Source organism: Budorcas taxicolor, chromosome 25 (genome assembly GCF_023091745.1).
Source record: "Budorcas taxicolor isolate Tak-1 chromosome 25, Takin1.1, whole genome shotgun sequence".
In the NCBI taxonomy this organism is placed as follows: Eukaryota; Metazoa; Chordata; class Mammalia; order Artiodactyla; family Bovidae; genus Budorcas; species Budorcas taxicolor.
The window spans coordinates 39441944-39456121 of record NC_068934.1 but is presented as its reverse complement, the minus strand read 5'-3'; positions in this window follow the sequence as shown (position 1 = coordinate 39456121).

The window sequence follows — 14178 nt, the reverse complement described above, 5'->3', positions numbered from 1 at the left end:
TTATGGTAGAGAATATGAGAAAAAGAAAGAAAGGCAAAGAAAGACAAAGGAAAAGGGAGAAGCCTTCGTAATGGCTATGAAAAACTTTCTTAAACAGCTGAAGAAAAATGCCCAGAGGGACCCAGGGGAAAAGGGATGGGCTTGCTATTACTGTGGAAAGGAGGGCCACCTCAAGTGGGATTGCCCTCAGGCATCTAAGCCACCCCTGGTTCCATGTCCGGTCTGCAAGGGGCGACACTGCAAGAGAGACTGCCCTCAGACGTGTAGGTCTCCGGGGTCAGACTCTCAAGACAATCAGGACTGAAGGTGCCTGGGGATCCCCATACAAGTTTCTGTCCTAATTACATCTGAGAAACCCCGGGTATTAATAATTGTGGGGGGGCCAATCCATCAATTTCCTTTTAGATACTGGGGCAACTTACTCTGTGCTTACTGAAGCGCCTGGCCCACTTTCTTCCCAATCCGCTTCCATAATGGGATTGTCTGGACGATCCAAAACGTATTCTTTCAGTTATTCTTTTTCTTGCAACTTGGATTATGTGTTATTTTCACAAGAGTTTCTGATCGTGCCAGAATCTCCCTCGCCCCTTTTGGGGAGGGATATACTGAGCAAGGTCCATGCCTCTGTTTTATGTTTTCTCTCCCTCTAGTTGAACAAAATGTAAATCCTAGAGTATGGGCTGATGGAACATCTGGGTAGAGCACAAAATGCTATTCCTGTAGTTGTCGAGCCCCTCTGGGAAGGCCCTTACCAAGTTATTCTTTCTTCTCCCACAGCTGTCAAAGTGCCAGGAATTGATTCATGGGTATATCACACTCGAGTTAAGAGGTGGCACCCTGACCAAAGCTAAGTGACATCTTTTTATGTCTTTATTTTCTATGCTCTGACTTTGTACTTTTCAGACGGGCCTGATAACCTATGTGAGCTTACTTCTACTGACTCCAAATATCCTAGTCTGCCGTTTGATCCTCAAGACAATGCCTTCCTGTCTTGGGCTCACTCCTACGCTTCATTCCACAATGGCTCTAACTGTGGGGTCAGTGGAGCATGCCCCTCTTCATCAGTGGAAGGCTTCCCACGGTGGACATCTCCACTTCAAGGAAAAGACTTTCTCCAAGTGTGTGAATACCTTCAACAACAGTTACATGCGATGCCTCTTCTTCATCTGATGACATCTACCAACCCTAAAATAGACTGGTGCAACACTTTGCACTTTTACTATGGACATAATGTGACTTTTAATTTTGATTATACATTGTCTTGGTTCAATGACTATTTTGCTACACATAAGGCAAATAGGTCTAGATCTAGTGGTTTTTTACCTGACGTTTATCAAATATGAGATGAGGTTATATGGCTAACTCCTGAAAAAAGACGTTTAATATCTACTTCCCCTATGTGCTGGGAACAGAGCCATCCCCAAAAGTTAGCTAACAACTTAATTACAATGATTGAAAACAATTGGGATTTTTGCCTCAGGGAATATGCAACATAATCATTCCCCTGTTTTCCAACCCCAGTTCAGGTCCTCCCTTTGTGTGGCCAGGTACTAATTGGGACTGGATATATCAGTTACGCTGGCTTGTTACAAATGGGACTTAGTGGATATGTGGCTCTTACATATGGGCATGGCTTCCCCCTTGTTGGATAGGGAGATGCACCCTGGGTCTAGCCTTTACTCACGGCTTTTTATTTTCAGAGCTCCCGGAAAAGCCTGCTCATTTACCCCACCTTAAAACTCGGTGGGCAAGGTCTGTATTTCACTGGTATGATTATTTGGCTGCAGTCTTTGTTCCCTCTTTGGGAACTACAGATGTTATGCTATGAGTGGATGCTTTGACTAATTTTACTCAATAGGCATAAGATTCTCCAAAGGCTATTTCAGCTCTTAATGCTGAACAAGCACAAATTAGAAAGGTGGTTTTACAAAACAGATTGGCTTTAGATATTCTGACAGCTGTGCAAGGAGGAAAGTGTGCTATTATTCATACCCAATGCTGTACATAGATACCTGATATAAGCACGAATGTTACTCATTTTACTAAACACATAAACAAGATGATTGGGGCCATGGATAGTCCTGAAGCCTCAATTGCCTCACTTTGGGAGACGTTAACTAGTTCCCCATGGTAGACAACTATCTTAATTACAATAATTCTAACTGTTTTGTTTCTACTGTTTGCTCCCTGCATCTGTAACTGTATAACTGGATTTGTTTCTAGCAGCATGAAAGCTTTCAAGTTACAAATGGTTGCTCAAACTCCTGCTACTGCTGCAGCTGCCTCCAACTACTGTTTGGGGCCTCTGGATCAGATATCCTCAACATGAGGATTAGGAGAATATGGTCCCTCACCAATTTAGGGACAATGCCCCTTCTCAGCTCAGCAGCAGTTATGGAACGAAAACGACGACCCTTTTCCCTAGGCAACATAATTCTCCTAAAAGAAGATGGGGGAATGAAAGGATAACAGGCAAGAAGGCCAGGGGTCTCCAAATGGAGGAAGTAGCCTGCAAGTGTCAGACATTTTTATCTCTCTTAAGTGGCAGGAGGAAACAAACTAGCGATATTTTTTTTTTCCTTCTATATACAAATTTAAAAGGATGTTTCTCTTAAAATTCTGTGTTGCCATAATGATAGCTGGTATCACCTGAAGTTAACCAATGCCTTTTTCTTTTGAAAATGTTTATCTTAAGCTATGCTAATGTACTATGCATTTACCCCAAACTCTGTCTTCAAGTCCGTTCTGCCTTTTGGGCTCAGAATCTACTTGATACACCAGTATGTTATACTCTGATATTGTTCCTCTAATCTATGTAAATGAAATTATTTGCATGGTGATCTGCCCTTCTTCAAGATTGAAGTTAATCATTTTATGGCCCAAGATAAACCATTTGGTGCCAAGATTATCCCAAAATACATCTTATGGGTGGGGGGCCTGGTTCCATTCTAAGTTTTGAGACATTCCTTTCTTTCATTAACAGACTTCTGGTGACTATATAACCTCCAGCTAAAGACTAGCAGGGGGGTACTCTTTCTGCCCCCTTCTGATGCCTATGTCAAAAGCTTTCTCTATCTCCTTTATACTTTAATAAAACTTTATTACACAAAAGCTCTGAGTGATCAAGCCTCGTCTCTGGCCCCAGATTGAATTCTTCTCCTCCGGGGGCCAAGAATCCTGGCATTGTGATTCAACAACAACCTTTCACTTAGATGCAAAAATCCTTAACAAAATTCTAGCAATCAGAATCCAACAACATATTAAAAAGGTCACACATCATGACCAAGTGGACTTTCTCTGAGGGATGCAAGGATTCTTCAATATCCCCAAATTAGTCAACATAATACACCACATGAAAAAATTGAAAGATAAGAACTGTATGATTATCTCAATAAATGCAGAGAAAGCCTTTTAAAAAAATTCAACATCTATTTATGATAAACCCTCCAGAAAGCAGGAATAGAAGAAACATACCTCAACATAATAAAAGCTATATATGACAATCCCACAGCAAACATTATCCTCAATGGTGAAAATTTGAAAGCATTTCTCCTAAAGTCAGGAACAAGACAAGGGTCCCGATTCTCATCATTACTATTCAACATAGATTTGGAAGTTTTGGCCACAGCAATCAGAGCAGAAAAATAAATAATAGGAATCCAGGCTCGAAAAGAAGAAGTAACACTCTCACTGTGTGCAGATGACATGATCCTCTACATAGAAAACCCTAAAGTTTGCACCAGAAAATTAGTAGAGCTAATCAATGCATCTAGTAATGTTGCAGCATATAAATCAACACACAGAAATCCCTTTCATTCCTATACAGTAATAATGAGAAAATAGAAAAGAATTTAAGGAAACAATTCCATTCACCATTACAATGAAAAGAATAAAATACATAGGAATATATTTACCAAAAGAAACAAAAGACTTATATATAGAAAACTATAAAACACTGGTGAAAGAAATCAAAGAGGACACTAATAGATGGAGAAATATGCCTTGTTCATGGATCAGAAGAATCAATATAGTGAAAATGAGTGTACAACACAAAGCAATCTATAGATTCAATGCAATCCCTAGCAAGCTACCAACAATATTTTTCACAGAACTAGAAAAATAATTTCACAATTTGTATGGAAATCCAAAAAACCTGAAATAGCCAAGGCAATCTTGAGAAAGAAGAATGGAACTGGAAGAATCAATCTGCCTGACTTCAGTCTCTACTACAAAGGCACAGTCATCAAGACAGTATGGTACTGGCACAAAAACAGAAATATACATGAGTGAAACAAAATAGAAAGCCCAGAGATAAGTCCACGCACTTATGGACACCTTATCTTTGAAAAAGGAGGCAAAAATACCCAATGGAGAAAAGACAATCTCTTTAACAAGTGTTTCTGGGAAAACTGGTCAACCATTTGTAAAAGAATGAGACTAGAACACTTTCTAACACCATACACGAAAATAAACTCAAAATGGATTAAATATCTAAACATAAGATGAGAAACTGTAAAATTCCTAGAGGAAAACATAGGCAAAACAGTCTCCAATACAAATCACAGCAGGATCCTCTATAACCCCACTCCCTGAGTATTGGACATAAAAGCAAAAAGAAACAAATGGGACCTAATTAAACTTAAAAGCCTTTGCACAATGAAGGAATCTATAATTAAGGTGAAAAGAGAGCCTTCAGTTTGGGAGAAAATAATAGCAAATGAAGCAATGGACAAAAAATTAATCTAAAAAATTTGCAAGCAACTCCTGCAGCTCAATTCCTGAAAAATAAAGAACCCAATGAAAAAATGGGCCAAAGAACTAAACAGACATTTCTCCAAAGAAGACATACAGATGGCTAACAAACACATGAAAAGTTGCTCAACATTGCTCATTAAGAGAGAAATGCAAATCAGAACCACAATGAGATACCATTTCATGCCAGTCAGAATGGTTGTGATCCAAAAGTCTAAAAGCAGTAAATGCTGGAGAGGGTGTGGAGAAAAAGGAACTCTCTTACACTGTTGGTGGGAATGCACACTAGTACAGCCACTGTGGAGAACAGTGTGGAGATTCCTTAAAAAAACTGGAACTAGAACTGCCATAAGACCCAGCAATCCCACTGCTGGGCATACACATTGAGGAAACCACAATTGAAAGAGACACGTATACCCCAGTGTTCATCACATCACTGTTTATAATAGCCAGGTCATGGAAGCAACCTACATGTCCATCAGCAGAAGAATGGATAAGAAAGCTGTGGTACATATACACAATGGAATATTACACAGCCATTGAAAATAATACATTTGAATCAGTTCTAATGAGGTGGGTGAAATGCAGCCTATTACACAGAGTGAAGTAAGCCAGATATACCAATAGAGTATATTAACACATATATATGGAATTTAGAAAGATGGTAACGATAACCCTATATGCAAGATAGCAAAAGAGACACAGATGTATAGAACAGTCTTTTGGACTCTGTTGGAGAGGGCGAGGGTGTGATGATTTCACAGAATAGCACTGAAACGTGTGTATTATCATATGTGAAATGAATCGCCAGTCCAGGTTTGCTGAATGAGACAGGGTGCTTGGGGATGGTGTACTGGGATGACCCAGAGAGATGTAATGGGAAGAGGGGTGGGAGGGGGTTTAAAGATGGAGAACACATGTATCCTTGTGGCAGATTCATGTCAATGTATTTCTTTGCCAACAAAGGTCCGTCTAGTCAAGGCTACGGTTTTTCTAGTGGTCATGTATGGATGTGAGAGTTGGACTGTGAAGAAGGCTGAGCACTGAAAAATTAATGTTTTTGAACTGTGGTGTTGGAGAAGACTCTTGAGAGTCCCTTGGACTGCATGGAGATCCAATCAGCCCATTCCGAAGGAGATTAGCCCTGGGATTTCTTTGGAAGGAATGATGCTAAAGCTGAAACTCCAGTGCTTTGGCCACCTCATGCGAAGAGTTGACTCATTGGAAAAGACGCTGATGCTGGGAGGGATTAGGGGCAGGAGGAGAAGGGGACGACCCAGGATGAGGTAGCTGGATGGCATCACGGACTCGATGGACGTGGGTCTGAGTGAACTCTGGGAGTTGGTGATGGACAGGGAGGCCTGGCTTGCTGCAATTCATGGGGTCGCAAAGAGTCGGACATGACTGAGCGACTGAACTGAACTGAATTGAAGGCAATAACACTAACATATTGTAAAGTAGCCTCCAATTAAATTAAATCAATTTATATTTAAAAATGTTCTCATAGGGAATCGGTTAGGTCTCAGGGGAAGCAGGACATGAAAAAGGATGAACCAGTCTGGGTCTGATATCATGCAAGTCGTGGAGAGGGACGCTACAGCCTGTTTTCATAGGGAACTTGGGACATAAGATGTGCCTCAAACGTACCCCAAACCAAGACTAGGGAGCTGGGATTTCACTCTCCCACTAGCACCTCCCTCTCATCCTTTAACTAACACTGAACTTTTGTCTCAGAGCCTTTGTATTAGATCCTCCAAAGACAAATCAAAGGCGACACTAGAAGCAAAATGACACCAAAGCTCAGGAAAATGCAACCTCAGACAATGTCTCGATTTATGCACCCTCTCTGCTATCTCCAGCATCATATCTGGAATCCTGTGAGTTTAAAGAACTCCATGAGTTTCTAGACATAAGCATTTTTCAAAATTCAGCATTTAATTTATATAGGAGTAGAGTTAATTTACAGTATTGTATTCATATTAGTTGTATGACAAATTAATTCCCTTATACAGACACATGTATCCATTCTTTCTTAGATTACTTTCCCATATAGGTTATTAAAGACAATTGGGCATAATTCCTGCATTTTACAGTAGTTGTTTGTTGATTATCTATTAAATAAAATAGTATTCATATATTAATCTCAAACTCTCAATTTATCTCTCTCCCACATTTCCACTTTGGTAACTATAATTATTTTTTCATGGAGGGAAGTGTCTATAGGCACTTTTTCGATCATGGTCTCTGCTTGTGAGAGTGGAGTGGCCAGGGAAAGCAAGCCTGAGAGAGACTCATTTGAGATGATGCTAAATGTTGAGAAGGACCTGACCATGAAAAAGCTGGGAGAAAAACATTCTAGATGTGGGAAGTAGACCCTGCTAAGGACCAAGATTAACCAAGCTTAATAAATGGCTACCTTTCCACTGCCAACCTTCCTTCCATGCTTGGAACTTGGCTTACAGGTAACCACCATGACCTCATCCTATGCTTCAGTTGTGAGTTAGCAGCAATGAGGCGTATCAGCCTTCCCAAGAAGAGAGAACCTGGGGCTATCACGAGGCTGAATATGCTCTGGACTCAGGGAAGTGTCCAAAAACTGGTTATCACCAAGAGCATCAGGTACCAGGAGCACCACCAATGACTCTATTTCCATGTACTTGTTCTTAAGAGAAGAAAGGCCAAGGAACTGACAGAGCTAAGAAACAAGTAATGACTCATTTCATCTTGTCCCGTGTGATTCCCATGGCCCTTTGACCACACTGGTCTCTTCTCCAAAACTCTTTCGTCTTTTGCTTCCTCAAAGGTGGCTTGTGAATTACATCAGCACCTGACTTTGAAGCCTGGTGGCTGGAACTCAACTCACAATCAGCTGGGACCCAGAGATGTCCAGCCTTCTCCTGAGTTTCTGTCCTTTTTCTCCAACCAGATTCATAAAGCAAAGTCCTGAAAAAACATAAGTGTGATTGCAACCCTCTTAAAGACTTTGACTCTCCAAGGTTTATTTTGAGCATCAAAGCAGGAACATATCCGTTTTATCCAGGCTAGTCTCAGACCACAGCCTCGCCCAGCCAGGGATTCCCTGAGGAAACATAAGACACTTATCTATGTTACCAGAAGCCTGAGAAAGGAATGCTTCTCACTTGAATGCAGGTTCATGTTATCCAGTCACCCAAGGTCTATGTTGTGTGAATGAGGAATGGGAGCTCTTTGGATTCTGAGTTGGGAACGAGTCAGTCACCACCTGCAGGACTGCCTCCTGGGGGTCACCACAGCTGGGGCTCCCCCACTGTGCCTGGAACCCAAAAGAAACAGCCCTGAATATTGCTTTCCTGCTGCTACATGGAGGCAGGTCTGCTGATAAAATGGGAACAAGACTTCAGGGGCAACTGGAAAGAAATTTCCACTCTGGTGCTTGTAGACATCTGAGAGCTACCCAGCAGTGGATGTAATTGAGCTTTCTCTCATCTTTCCCTTCCTGGAAGGGTCCTAGCCTGGGAACCAGAGTTCCTGGATCCCAAGTCTTCACTAATGTACCTGCAGCCTTAAGGTGAATCATACACCACAGGGTTCAGTTTCCCATCTCTTGGATGAGAGAGACTGGACTTGCTCAAGAATACTTGTTCCACACTGAAGCTCAGTGCCAATCAGTGGACAAGAGGCTCAGAGGTGGGTGTCAGTGAGGATGCTGAGGCTGCTTCTGGTGGACAGGGGGCTGTAACTGTTTGGTAATATTCATGGGTTCTTGGCTTAGGACTGAGAGTGGTAGACCACTTGGCACACAGCTGCTGTGACACAGAGGACCTTAGAGGCATTGCCCACTGGAACTTAAAATCATTTGGGTTCTGTGGGATGAGATCAGGTAGTTATAAGTCAGAAGTTACCAATGTGGAAGCTTGTAGAATCCTCAGTAGAACCCAAATTAGGCTAACGAATCATCTCTCCTAAAAAACACTGGGAACAAGATATGCCAGGACTCTTAGAAAAATTCTCCAGTATTTTAAATACTATTTAAAGTTGGTCATCTTTTGGATGACCTTCCATTTGCTCTCTGGCTTGGGATGATGCCCACAGTTAGAGTGGAATCCATGGTCTCCTGTGGGAGGCTGTCCCTCTCCCTGTGACTCATTATCAGTGAGTACAGCTCTAGCCCCTCCACATCTGGAGAAGAAATTAAAGTAGGAAGGACACAACCTCCAAGTTTAACAGGAAGACTCAGGGAGGTCTGATCCTCAGGTAGGCACTATTCTTTTCCCAGTGCTTCTTCCTTCCCTCCTGGGTCCTGTGCAAGATGTCCACCTCCTGGTTATTGGGTTGTGAATTCCTCCTCTTTTCTCTTGCAAACATCCATGCAGTCTCACTTGTGGCTTCCTCTCTACCCAGGCCCTATCCCTCACCTGCAGATGGCAATAAAGAAGGTAAAACCAAGGGGGGTTCTGCCCAGATCCTTCTTTCTAAAGATGCCTGCATTCCTTCTCCTTCCAGACCCTGTCCTGAATCATCTAGCTCTCCAACTAGATGACTCAGTAGCTTAGCAGGGGTGTGGAGATGCAGATAGGGTTGGAGGCAAGGTTTTCAGGTATGGAGGGGGATGGTTTTCAGATGACAAGGGAAGAGTTGGAGTAAGGAGCATGTGGTCCTCCAAACACTCACTCATCGGGGACCTGCCTGATTCTGCTATCTTGGGCCCCTCGGGGTATCGCTAAAACAGAAACTTCATTCTATAAACTTTTTACTACAGAACTATTTCAAACATTACAAATATAAAAAAGAAAAGTGTCATGAACCCTATATTTCGTCATTAAGCATCAATAACTACAAAACTAATCTCTTAGTCCCACAGGTTGTCATAGACCAGCAACTCTGCAATATCAAGGTGGTGGAAAATTGAGTTCCCACTGAAGACATTCTTGACTTGCATCAGGTCTTTCTCTTCTTGCTATGTTCTCATTTGTAGTGTGGGAAGGGAAGGAGGAAAAGGGAGAATAAGAGAGAAAAAGAGGGAGAGGATACTCCTGTCACCAGGGACCACCATCAAAACCCCATGTCAACTTGCGAACATTTCAAAGGCCCTACTTCCTAATACCATCACATTGGGAATCAAGGGTGGACACAATTCAATCCATAGCAGCTATGCATTCTGTTTTTAAATGAAGACAGACCCTTATTTCATTGTCTCTTTTACTCCTTATTCATTTTTCCTGAAGTGTTTTAGGGACAAGATGAACATTTCACAAAATATACATAATGAGTATATGGGTTAAAATGATAGGATGTGAAAAAAAAAAAAAAAAGCTCATTTGTTCCCAATAAAATTAACATCTAATATCCAGTCCATGTAAAAATTTCCCTGATTCTCAAAAAGCAGTTTTCAGATTTTATTGAAATAATGTAGTCATATGTTGCACTTGGTTGTCCTCCTTTAAAACTAAATAGCTGTTCCTTTCTAAATTTTAATGCCATTTATTTGTTCAGAAACAGGGTGGAAGCAGGGCGGCTTGTCTTACAGATGTCCCACTATTGGGTTTAGAGCAGGTGTCCACGATACCAGCACAGTGGGTCAGGACCAGTACCAGTCCTTCGTCTATTAGAACCAGACCTCTACAGCAGGAGATGAGCTGCAGGCCAGTGAGTGAGGCTTCATCTGTATTATAGCTGCTCCCCTACACTCTCTCATCACCCCAAGAAGGGACATTCTAGCTTGTTCTCCTGGAACTGTTTGTAGTTACATAACATATGATAATAGAAACAAAAATAGCATAAATATTGATGATTATTTCCTTTCTCATTTCTCAAATTCAGAAAACCTCAAATAGCCAAAGCAATCTTGAGAAAGAAGAATGGAACTGGAGGAATCAACCTGCCTGACTTCAGGCTCTGCTACGAAGCCACAGTCATCAAGACAGTATGGTACTGGCACAAAGACAGAAATATAGATTAATGGAACAAAATAGAAGGCACAGAGATAAATCCACACACCTATGGACACCTTATCTTGGACAAAGGAAGCAAGAATATACAACGGATTAAAGACAGTCTCTTTAACAAGTGGTGCTGGGAAAAGTGGTCAACCACTTGTAAAAGAATGAAACTAGAACTCTGTATAACACCACATACAAAAATAAACTCAAAACTAATTAAAGATCTAAACATAAGACCAGAAAGTATTAAACTCCTAGAGGAGAACAGGCAAAACACTCTTCGACATACATCACAGCAAGATCCTCTAAAACACAACCCCCCAGAATATTGGAAATAAAACAAAAATAAACAAATGGGACCTAATTAAACTTAAAAGCTTCTGCACAACAAAGGAAATTATAAGCAAGGTGAAAAGACAGCCTTCAGTTTGGGAGAAAATAATAGCAAATGAAGCAACTGACAAACAACTAATCTCAAAAATATGCAAGCAAATCCTGTAGCTCAATTCCAGAAAAATAAACGACCCAATCAAAAATGGGCCAAAGAACTAAATAGACATTTCTCCAAAGAAGACATACAGATGGCTAACAAACACATGAAAAGATGCTCAACATCACTCCTTATCAGAGAAATGCAAATCAAAAACACAATGAGGTACCATTTCACACCAGTCAGAATGGCTGTGATCCAAATGTCTACAAGCAATAAATGCTGGAGAGTGTGTAGAGAAAAGGGAACCCTCTTACACTGTTGGTGGCAATGCAATCTAGTACAGCCACTGTGGAGAACAGTGTGGAGATTCCTTAAAAACCTGGAACTAGAACTGCCTTATGACCCAGCAATCCCACTGCTGGGCATACACAGCAAGGAAACCAGAACTGAAAAAGTCACGTGTACCACAATGTCCATCGCAGCACTGTTTATAATAGCCAGGACATGGAAGCAACCTAGATGTCCATCAGCAGACAAATGGATAAGAAAGCTGTGGTACATATACACAATGAAGTATTATTCAGCCATTAAAAAGAATACATTTGAATCAGTTCTAATGAGGTTGATGAAACTGGAGCCTATTATAAAGAGTGAAGTAAGCCAGAAAGAAAAACAACAATACAGTATACTAACGCATATATATGGAATTTAGAAAGATTGTAACGCTAACGCTGTATGTGAGACAGCAAAAGAGACACAGATGTATAGAACAGTCTTTTGGACTCGGTGGGAGAGGGAGTGGGTGGGATGACTTGGGAGAATGGAATTGAAACATGTGTAATATCATATATGAAATGAATCATTAATCCAGGTTTGATGAATGATACTGGATGCTTGGGGCTGGTGCACTGGGACCACCCAGAGGGATGATACGGGGAGGGGGGAGGGAGGGAGATTCAGGATTGGGAATGTTGTTTACCTGTGGCAGATTCATGTTGATGTATGGCAACACCAATACAATATTTAAAGTAATTAACCTTGAATTAAAATAAATAAATTTATATTAAAAAAAACATGGATGATGTGATCTAATAAACAGGTAAACTTTTTTAAAAATAGCATAAATATTGATGATTATTTTCCTTTCTCAGTGCTCAGAATGGTTAGTTGGTGCCTTAATAATCTATCACAGTGAAAATTAGATGTTGCCTATTAACATTCGGACACATTAAGCCAGCTTAAAATTAAATATTTAAAAAAAACTAAGATCATGGGATCCAGCCCCATCCTTCATGGCAAACAGGAGAAAAGGTGGAAGCAGTGACAGATTTCTTCATCTTAGCCTCTAAAACCACTGTGGATGCTGCCTACAGCCACGAAATCAGAGGATGTTTTCTTCTTGGCAGGAAAGCTATGAGAAAAATAGTAATGTGTGTTGAGAAGCAGAAACATCATTCTGCCCAACAAACCGGTAGATGTTTGGCCTTTTCATTTGGATTCCTAAACTTTCTGTTCAGTCCCCACTGGGCTTCAAAATGCCTTAGGTTTCTGGTCGATCATGATTCTCAAGATTACTTTGTGCATTTCTTTACCCAGTCCTGAAGTCAGCCATCTCTTTAAGAATCCATGCATTGTCTGATGGAAAATGTATTTAGAAGCTACGAATAGTCACTGTTATTAAGTTGTCACTCCTTCTAGGCTTTACAGTTGTTAAAGGGGGAAGTAAATATTTTCCTTAAAAACAAAATAAAAATGAACATAATTAGTTGGTACAAACTTATGCTTTAAGTTGAAGATTTAAGACAGCATGATTTGAATTAAACTTCTTTATGTTATGTGTGAACGTCTTCTTCTAGCCACTGAAAGGCTTACTTCAGAACATTAGTTTTAATTATTGTCTTGCTTTTGCCTGTTAACATGCATATGATTCTGTGTCACAATAACAGAAGTTATGAGGAACAATAAGTTGTTGAATATGGTTTCAGATTTCTTTTCTGTTTTTCTTTGTTTTGTTTTAGATGGGCAGTATTTTTGTTTTTTGTTAGTAGATATTCCACTCTGAATGTAGTCATAATTCTAAATTTTAAAGCCTCTTAAGTAATGTGTTGTTATGGACAGCTAGTCACCAACTTGATGCAATTAGGTTTATCAGTCTCTTTGTTCTCAATTTGTTCAGTTCAGTTCAGTCCTTCAGTAATGTCGGTCTCTTTGCAACGCCATGGACTCCAGCATGCCAGGCTTCCCTATCCATCACCAACTCCCAGAGCTTACTGAAGCTCATACCATCGATTTGGTAATGCCACCCAACCATCTCATCCTGTCTTCCCCTTCTCTTTCTGCCTTCCTTCTTTCCTAACATCAGGGTGTTTTCCAATGTGTCAGTTCTTCCCATCAGGTGGGCAAATAATTGGAGCTTCAGCTTCAACATCAATCCTGCCAGTGAATATTCAAGACTGATTTTATTTAGGATGGACTGGTTTGATCTCATCGCAGTCAAAGGGACTCTTAACAGTCTTTTTCAACACCATAGTTTAAAGGGCATATATGTGTGCCACTTGTCAGTGATGTCATGTTCCCCCTGTTGAGATATAACCACCATAATTGAATTTAAACAACATGCAAAAATGAGGATTAAGTCACAGTGCCCCATCTAAACACACCTGGCAACAGGAGAGGCTCCTATTGTATTCAAGAGACAGGCATGGATAGATCTCATGCAGAAATAGGCCCTGGGAGTACTGGATGAGTCATTAAACATGATTGTGTTTAATTTGGCTGCCACAGTATTTTTGTCTTCTTTGACTGGGAAGACATTTCAAACTTTTTTTTTTTTTTTAATGTTTGGTTTGCAGAAAAAATTTTTCATGACATAGACCCTATGGGGAAATTATATCAGAAATATATCCATTTATCTTCAGCAGTTAAATTTTGTTGGTTTGTATGTCCCTGATGACCTTTCTTTATAAATAGAAAGGAAACACACATTTTCAGTGTGAATTCTCTTTTTAAAGCAACCGACATGAATTAAATTCCTCCCTGTCCCCACTACACTCCCAACTCTAGGCGAGAAATAAA